The sequence below is a fragment of the Salvelinus alpinus genome, chromosome 21, assembly GCF_045679555.1.
Source record: "Salvelinus alpinus chromosome 21, SLU_Salpinus.1, whole genome shotgun sequence".
NCBI classification, from domain to species: Eukaryota; Metazoa; Chordata; class Actinopteri; order Salmoniformes; family Salmonidae; genus Salvelinus; species Salvelinus alpinus.
The window spans coordinates 14989110-14998392 of NC_092106.1; the positions used below are offsets into that span (position 1 = coordinate 14989110).

Here is a 9283-nt window from a genome sequence, read left to right on the forward strand (position 1 = left end):
TGTAAACTTCCGACTTCAACTGTACATGTAGGTAGTTAATTAAACTTAATATGGTCTTGGTCTTTTACCAAATAGGGCTATCTTCTGTATACCACCCCTACCTTGACACAACACAACTGATTGGCTCAAACGCATTAAGGAAATAAATTCAACAAGTTAACTTTTAACATGGCACACCTGTTAATTAAAATGCATTCCATGCAGCTGGTTGAGAGAACGCCAAGAGTGTGCAAAGCTGTCATCAAGGCAAAGGGTGGCTACTTTGAATAATCTCAAATATAATAATATTTGTTTAACACTTTTTTGGTTACTACATGATTCCATATGTGTTATTTAATTGTTTTGATGTCCTCACTATTATTCTACAATGTAGAAAATAGTGAACATAAAGAAAAACCCTTGAATGAGCAGGTGTGTCCAAACTTTTGACTTGTACTGTATATCTACTCTGAAATTGTTTTGTGTGGAATGTCCTTCAGTCAGCAAAGTTGATTGGAAATTTTTAAATAACGTTTAAATAATTGTGACCAATGTTTTTTCCTCCGAACAGTTACCATCATTATTTCCTTTCAACCACACCCTGGACATCATACAGGAGGTCCGAGTACATAATCTAAAGCCAGCGGTGATCAAGATCTACGACTACTACCAGCCAAGTAAGTTTAAACCTAACCCTCCTCCCCAAAGTATTTTTCCCTCTTTTTATTAGTAACATTTGGTTAACTTGTGTTCATTTACTGAGACTTACCTGTCTTATGATTTTATTCAGGTGACCAGGCAGAGACAGAATATGTCTTCCCTTGCAAGTAGGGGTTACAAGCTGGTAATCTATTTAAAATCTTTATTTAATGGTCATTTTAGATACACTATACAGTGCATTCGGAAAGTATTCAGACCCCTTCACTTTTTCTACATTCTGTTACGTTACAGCCTTATTCTAAAATGTATTAAATTAACATTTTTAACATCAATCTACAGACAATAGACAATGCCTTTGTTTCTCAAATGACTGCCTCTCCTGATTCACCAACTACTTTTCAGATAGAGTTCAATGTGTCAAATCGGAGGGCCTGTTGTCCGGACCTCTGGCAGTCTCTATGCCACAGGGTTCAATTCTCGGGCCGACTCTTTTCTCTGTATACATCAAATGATGTCGCTCTGGCTGCTAGTGATTCTCTGATCCACCTCTACGCAGACGACACCATTCTGTATACTTCTGGCCCTTGGACATTGTATTAACTCACCTCCAGATGAGCTTCAATGCCATTACAACTCTCCTTCCGTGGCCTCCATCTGCTCTTAAATGCAAGTAAAACTAAATGCATGCTCTTCAACTGAGCGCTGCCCGCACCTGCCCGCCCGTCCAGCATCACTACTCTGGACGGTTTTGACTTAGAATATGTGGACAACTACAAATACCTAGGTGTCTGGTTAGACTGTAAACTCTCCTTCCAGACTCACATTAAGCATCTCCAATCCAAAATTACATCTAGAATCAGCTTCCTATTTCACAACAAAGCATCCTCCACTCATGCTGCCAAACACCCTCGTAAAACTGACTATCCTGCCGATCCTTGTCTTTACAAAATAGCCTCCAACACTCTACTCAGCAAACTGGATGTAATCTATCACAGTGCCATTCGTTTTGTCACCAAAGCCCCATACACTACCCACCACTGTGACCTGTATGCTCTCGTTGGCTGGACCTCGCTTCATATTCGTCGCCAAACCCACTGGCTCCAGGTCATCTATAAGTCTTTACTAGGTAAAGCCCCGCCTTCTCAGCTCACTGGTCACCATAGCAGCACCCACCTGTAGCACGCGCTCCAGCAGGTATATCTCACTGGTCACCCCCAAAGCCAATTCCTCCTTTGGCCGCCTTTCCTTCCAGTTCTCTGCTGCCAATGACTGGAACGAATTGCAAAAATCACTGAAGCTGGAGACTCATATCTCCCTCACTAACTTTAAGCACCAGCTGTCAGAGCAGCTCACAGATCACTGCACCTGTACATAGCCCATCCAACTACCTCATCCCCATACTGTTATTTAGTTTTATTTGCATCCCAGTATCTCTACTTGCACATTCATCTTCTGCACATCTAGCACTCCAGTGTTTAATTGCTAAATTGTAATTATTTATTGCCTTACCTCCCTTATCTTACCTCATTTGCACACACTGAATATAGACTTTTTCTATTGTGTTATTGACTATTTGTTTATTCCATGTGTAACTCTGTTTGTGTCGCACTGCTTTGCTTTTTCTTGGCCAGGTTGCAGTTGTAAATGAGAACTTGTTCAACTAGCCTACCTGGTTAAATAAATGTGGGGAAAAAAGATATATAAAAAGCTAAAAAAAACAATACCCCATAATGACAAATATTTGCAAATTTATTACAAATAAAAAACAAATGCCATATTTACATAAGTATTCAGACACTTTGCTATGAGACTCGAAATTGAGCTCAGGTGCATCCTATTTCCATTGATCCTTCTTGAGATGTTTCTACAATTTGATTGGAGTCCATCTGTGGTAAATTCAATTGCTTGGACATGATTTGGAAAGGCCCACAGTCTATATAAGGTCCCACAGTTGACAGTGCATGTCAGAGCAAAAACCAAGCCATGAGGTCGAAAGTATTGTCCGTACAGCTTTGAGACAGGATTGTGTCGAGGCACAGATCTGGGGAAGGGTACCAAAACATTTCTGCAGCATTGAAGGTCCCCAAGAACACAGTGGCCTTCATCATTCTTAAATGGAAGAAGTTTGGAACCACCAAGACTATTCCTAGAGCTCGCTGCCTCCTGAAATGGAGCAATCGGGGGAGAAGGGCCTTGGGTCAGAGGTGATCAAGAACCCGATGGTCACTCTGACAGAGCACCAGAGTTCCTCTGTGGAGATGGGACAACCTTCCAGAAGGACAACCATCTCTGCAGCACTCCACCAATCAGGCCTTTATGGTATAGTGGCCAGACGGAAGCCACTCCTCAGTAAAAGGCACATGACAGCCCGCTTGGAGTTTGCCAAAAGTCACCTAAATGACTCAGACCATTAAAAACAAGATTATCTTGTCTGATGAAACCAAGATTGAACTCTTTGGCCTGAATGCCAAGCGTCACGTCTGAAAGCATGGTGGTTGCAACATCATGCTGTGGGGATGTTTTTCAGCGGCAGGGACTGGGAGACTAGTCATGATCGAGGGAAAGATGAACAGAGCAAAGTACAGAGAGATCCTTGATGAAAACCTGTTCACCACCTCAGCCTGAGGCGAAGGTTCACCTTCTAACCGGACAACAACCCTAAGCACACAGCCAAGACAACGCAGGAGTGGCTTCGGGACACGTATCTGAAGGTCCGTGATTGGCTAAGCCAGAGCCCGGACTTGAACCCGATCTAACGTTAGCAAGATGCTGCTGACAGATGGTCGCCTCGCTTCGAGTCCTTAGGAAACTGTTACGTACGCCTCTAGGAAGAGGGAACATAACACCCTGCTACAACTCAACTCTGTGGTGTGAAAGAGCTATGGTGCGAGTAAGGATGACAAAAGGCAGAGAATTTACCGTTTACTAGGAATGTATTCCTTCACACAGTAATATGGGGAAAAGGGGCTGGACAGAATCAAAGCAAAGAAAGTAAATGTCAAAGCCCCCCGCTCCTATCTTACCTGCCTACTCACTACTTATCTAACTTAGCACCACCTGGTGCGCTAACCAAAATACAGGGGGTGGTCCACCCAGGTCTTACCTAGTGTGCATAGACAGAGTATATACTACGGGTCTATGTATGCCCGCGGGCCTCTTGCCTAAGCACTCCCTAGGTGCCTTCCCCTTCGGGAACAAATGAAACAGAATATTACAAACTACTTCACAAAAATACTGAGAACAAACTAACTCAGGACATTAAAGAAGCTCTCTATCTGAGCACCAACCTAAACCAGAACATATCAATCACCTCTCTCAGCAACAACTAACATAGTACATACCAAAGCATCTCATCTCTCTGAAAAACAACCAACATATGATATACCCCTCTGCCATCAGCCTCCTCTCTCTTCTGAGCAACAGAACTCTGGCTTATATAGCTTCAGAAGGAGTTGGTAATTGGAGACAGCTGCGTCCTGACGAGGGGGCGGGGTCAGCTCTCCAATCATCAATGGGGCTGACCAATCAGCTGCTTGGGGAGAATTTCAGGAAGCCATTTCCTGAAATACATACATGAAAATACACAAACCACAACACAGAAACTGTGAACGTATCAGAAACTATGCAGTATTTTATTTATTTATTTATTATTTCTTACATTGTTACCCCAGGAAATCTTAAGTCTTATTATATACAGCCGGGAAGAACTATTGGATATAGGTGCGACATCAACTTACCAACATTACGACCAGGAATACGACTTTCCCGAAGCGAATCCTCTGTTTGGACCACCACCCAGAACAATGGATCTAATCCCAGAAGCCGACCCCAAACAACGGCGCTGCAGAAGGGGCAGGCGGAGCGGCCTCCTGGTCAGGCTCCGTAGACGTGCACACCGCTCCCGAGTATACTACTCGCCAATGTCCAGTCTCTTGACAACAAGGTCGACGAAATTCGAGCAAGGGTTGCCTTCCAGAGAGACATCGGAGATTGTAACATTCTCTGTTTCACAGAAACATGGCTCTCTCGGGATTGTTGTCGGAATCAGTTCAGCCACCGGGCTTCTCCATGCATCGCGCCGACAGAAATAAACACCTCTCTGGGAAGAGGAAGGGCGGGGGTGTATGCTTCATGATTAACAACTCATGGTGTAATCATAACAACATACAGGAACTCAAGTCCTTCTGCTCACCCGACATAGAATTCCTTACAATCAAATGACGGCCATATTACCTCCCAAGAGAATTCTCGTCAGTTATCGTCACAGCTGTGTACATTCCCCCTCAAGCAGACACCAAGACGGCCGTCAAGGAACTTCACTGGACTCTATGTAAACTGGAAACCATATATCCTAAGGCTGCATTTATTGTAGCTGGGGATTTTAACAAAGCAAATTTGAGAACAAGGCTACCTAAATTCTATCAGCATATTGATTTCACTACACGCGGGGGTAATACATTCGATCACTGCTACTCTAACTTCCGCGATGCATACAAAGCCCTCACTAGCCCTCCCTTCGGCAAATCCAACCACGGCGCCATCTTGCAGAAACTGGGCAGAAACTCAAACAGGATACCAGTGACTAGAACCATTCAACGTTGGTCTAACCAATCGGAATCCACGTTTCAAGATTGTTTTGATCACGCGGACTGGGATATGTTCTGGTCAATCTCAGAGAACAACATCGATCTATTGCTGACTGTGAGTGAGTTTATAAGGAAGTGCGTTGGAGATGTTGTACCCACTGGGACTATTTAAAACCTACCCTAACCAGAAACCGTGGATGGATGGCGGCATTCGCGCAAAACTGAAAGCGCGAACCACTGCATTTAGCCATGGAAAGAGGACTGGGAATATGGCTGAATATAAACAGTGTAGTTATTCCCTCCGCAAGGCAATCAAACAAGCGAAATGCCGGTACAGGGACAAAGTGGAGTCGCAATTCAACGGCTCAGACACAAGACGTGTGTGGCAGGGTCTACAGGAAATCCCGGACTATAAAAATAACTAAATGACTACCGCCCCGTAGCACTCACTTCTGTCATCATGAAGTGCTTTGAGAGACTAGTCAAGGATCATATCACTTCCACCTTACCGGCCACCCTAGACCCACTTCACTTTGCATACCGCCCCAACAGGTCCACACACGATGCAATCGCCATCACACTGCACACTGCCTTATCCCATCTGGACAAGAGGAATACCTATGTAAGAATGCTGTTCATTGACTACAGCTCAGCATTCAATACCATAGTACCCTCCAAACTCATCATCAATCTGGAGGCCCTGAGCCTCAACCCCGCCCTGTGCAATTAGGTCCTGGAGTTTCTGATGGGCCGCCCCCAGGTGGTGAAGGTAGGAAACAACATCTCCACTTCGCTGACCCTCAACACTGGGGCCCCACAAGGGTGCGTGCTCAGCTCCCTCCTGTACTCCCTGTTCACCACGACTGCGTGGCCATGCACGCGTCCAACTCAATCATCAAGTTTACAAATGACACAACGGTAGTGGGCTTGATTACCAACAACGACAAGAGAGCCCACAGGGAGGAGGTGAGGGCACTCTGAGTATGGTGTCAGGAAAACAACCTCTCACTCAACGTCAACAAAACAAAGGAGATGATCGTGGACTTCAGGAAACAGCAGAGGGAGCACCCCCCTATCCACATCGAAGGAACAGCAGTGGAGAAGGTGGAACGTTTTAAGATCCTCTGCGTACACATCACAGACAAACTGAAATGGTCCACGCACACAGACAGTGTGGTGAAGAAGGCGTAATAGCGCCTCTTCAACCTCAGGAGGCAGAAGAAATTTGCCTTGTCACCCAAAACCCTGACAAGCTTTTACAGTTGCACAATCGAGAGCAGCCTGGTATGGCAACTGCACCGCCCTCAACCGCAAGGCTCTCTTGAGGGTGGTGCGGTCTGCACAACGCATCACCGGGGGCAAACTACCAGCCCTCCATGACACCTACAGCACCCGATGTCACAGGAAGGCCGAAGAGATCGTCAAGGACAACACCCACCCGAGCCACTGCCTGTTCACACCTCTACCATCCAGAAGGCGAGGTCAGTACAGGTGCATCAAAGCTGGTACCAAGAGACTGAAAAACAGCTTCTATCTCAAGACCATCAGACTGCTAAACAGCAATCACTAACTCAGAGAGGCTGCTGCCTACATTGAGATCCAATCACTGGCCACTTTAATAAATGGATCACTAGTCACTTTAAATAATGCCACTTTAACAACGTTTACATATCTTACTTTACTCATATCACATGTATATACTGTATTTTATACCATCTTTTGCACCTTGCCTATGCCGCTCGGCCATCGCTCATCCATATATTTATATGTACATATTCTCATTTTCCCCTTTAGATTTGTGTGTATTAGGTAGTTGTTGGGAATTGTTAAATTACTTGTTAGATATTACTGCACTGTCGGAACTAGAAGCACAAGCATTTCGCTACACTCGCATTAACATCTGCTAAACATGTGTATGTGACCAATACAATTTGATTTGATCTCTGGAGAGACCTGAAAATAGCTGTACAGCGACACTCACCATCCAACCTGACATAGCTTGAGAGGATCTGCAGAGAAGAATGGGAGAAACTCCCCAAATACAAGTGTGCCAAGCTTGTAGAAGACTTGAGGCTGTAATCGCTGCCAAAGGTGCTTTAACAAAGTACTGAGTAAAAGGTCTGAATACTTATGTGAATGTGATATTTCAATTTTTTTCTTTTTTATAAATTAGCAGGAATCTATAAAAAAAATTGTTTTTGCTTTGTCATTTAGGGGTATTGTGTGTAGATTGATGACATTTGTTATATGTTTTATCCATTTTAGAATAGGCTGTAACATAACAAAATATGGAAAAAGTTCAAGGGGTCTGAATACTTTACGAATGCACTGCACAAAACTATTTGTGGATTCAGCCATTTCAGCCACACCTGTTACTGACAGGTGTATAAAATCGAACACACAGCCATGCAATCTCCGTAGAGAAACATTGGCAGTAGAATGGCCTTACTGAAGACCTCAGTGACTTTCAACGTGGCACCGTCATAGTCAGTTCATACAATTTCTGCTCTGCGAGAGCTGTCCCGATCAACTGTAAGTGCTGCTGTTCTGAAGTGGAAACGTCTAGGAGCAACAACAGCTCAGCTGCAAAGTTTTAGGCCACACAAGGTCACAGAACATGACCGCCGAGTGCTGAAGCGCGTAGCGTGGAGGTTGTTATAGCAGCAAAGGGGGGACCAACTCCATATTAATGCCCATGATTTTAGAAGGAGATGTTCAATGAGCAGTTGAGTCAATATTCCTTCAATCCTTTTACCTAAATGCTGCTCAGTTTGTTAAATCATTAATTTCTTACATGTACTTTATCTACCTATTCATTGCATTTTCCCCTCTGCAGATGTAAGAAGAAAATGACAGTCACCTGCAACCCTTGAGACATCTTTCAAGCTAAAGTAAATGTAACTTTCTGGAATCAAAGTTTTTCATTAAAACACTATTATTGAAAAAATACTTATTTTCCACCATAATTTGCAAATAAATTCATTAAAAATACTACAATGTGATTTTCTTGTTTTTTATTTTCTCATTTTGTCTGTCATAGTTGAAGTGTACCTATGATGAAAATTACAGGCCTCTCTCATCTTTTTAAGTGGGAGAACTTGCACAATTGGTGGCTGACTAAATACTTTTTTGCCCCACTGTATGCCTTATGAGTAACGAGACGTGGTGTGATCATAACAACATACAGGAACTCAAGTCCTTCTGTTCACCTGACTTAGAATTCCTCACAATCAAATGTCGACCGCATTATCTACCAAGAGAGTTCTCTTCGATTATAATCACAGCCGCATATATTCCCCCCCAAGCAGACACATCGATGACCCTGAACTAACTTTATTTGACTCTATGTAAACTGGAAACCACATATCCTGAGGCTGCATTCATTGTAGCTGGGGATTTTAACAAGGCTAATCTGAAAACAAGACTCCCTAAATTCTATCAGCATATCGATTGTGCTACCAGGGCTGGTAAAACCCTGGATCATTGTTATTCTAACTTCCGCGACGCATATAAGGCCCTCCCCCGCCCTCCTTTTGGAAAAGCTGACCACGACTCCATTTTGTTGCTTCCAGCCTATAGACAGAAACTAAAACAGGAAGCTCCCGCTCTCAGGTCTGTTCAACGCTGGTCCGACCAATCTGATTCCACGCTTCAAGATTGCTTCGATCACGTGGATTGGGATATTTTCCGCATTGCGTCAAACAACAACATTGACGAATACGCTGATTCGGTGAGCGAGTTCATTAGCAAGTGCATTGGCGATGTCGTACACACAGCAACTATTAAAACATTCCCCAACCAGAAACCGTGGATTGATGGCAGCATTCGCGCGAAGCTGAAAGCGCGAACCACCAGGGCAAGGTGACCGGAAACATGACCGAATACAAACAGTGTAGCTATTCCCTCCGCAAGGCAATCAAACAAGCTAATGCGTCAGTATAGAGACAAAGTAGAGTCGCAATTCAACAGCTCAGACACAAGAGGTATGTGGCAGGGTCTACAGTCAATCACGGATTACAAAAAGAAAACCAGCCCCGTCACGGACCAGGATGTCTTGC

General features: G+C 44.0%; 1 long non-coding RNA gene and 1 pseudogene across 1 annotated transcript; one reads left to right on the forward strand and one right to left on the reverse strand.

The window, feature by feature from the left end:
* The window catches only part of LOC139548572 (alpha-2-macroglobulin-like), a 42105-nt pseudogene extending 33889 nt beyond the window's left edge, over window positions 1-8216 (forward strand).
* LOC139548582 (uncharacterized) lies at window positions 2371-8062 on the reverse strand. The gene is made up of 2 exons (XR_011669723.1): window positions 4377-8062; window positions 2371-4199 (listed from the first exon to the last, which is right to left on the reverse strand). It is a non-coding gene; the product is annotated as an uncharacterized lncRNA (long non-coding RNA).
* Window positions 8217-9283: the final 1067 nt, after the last annotated feature.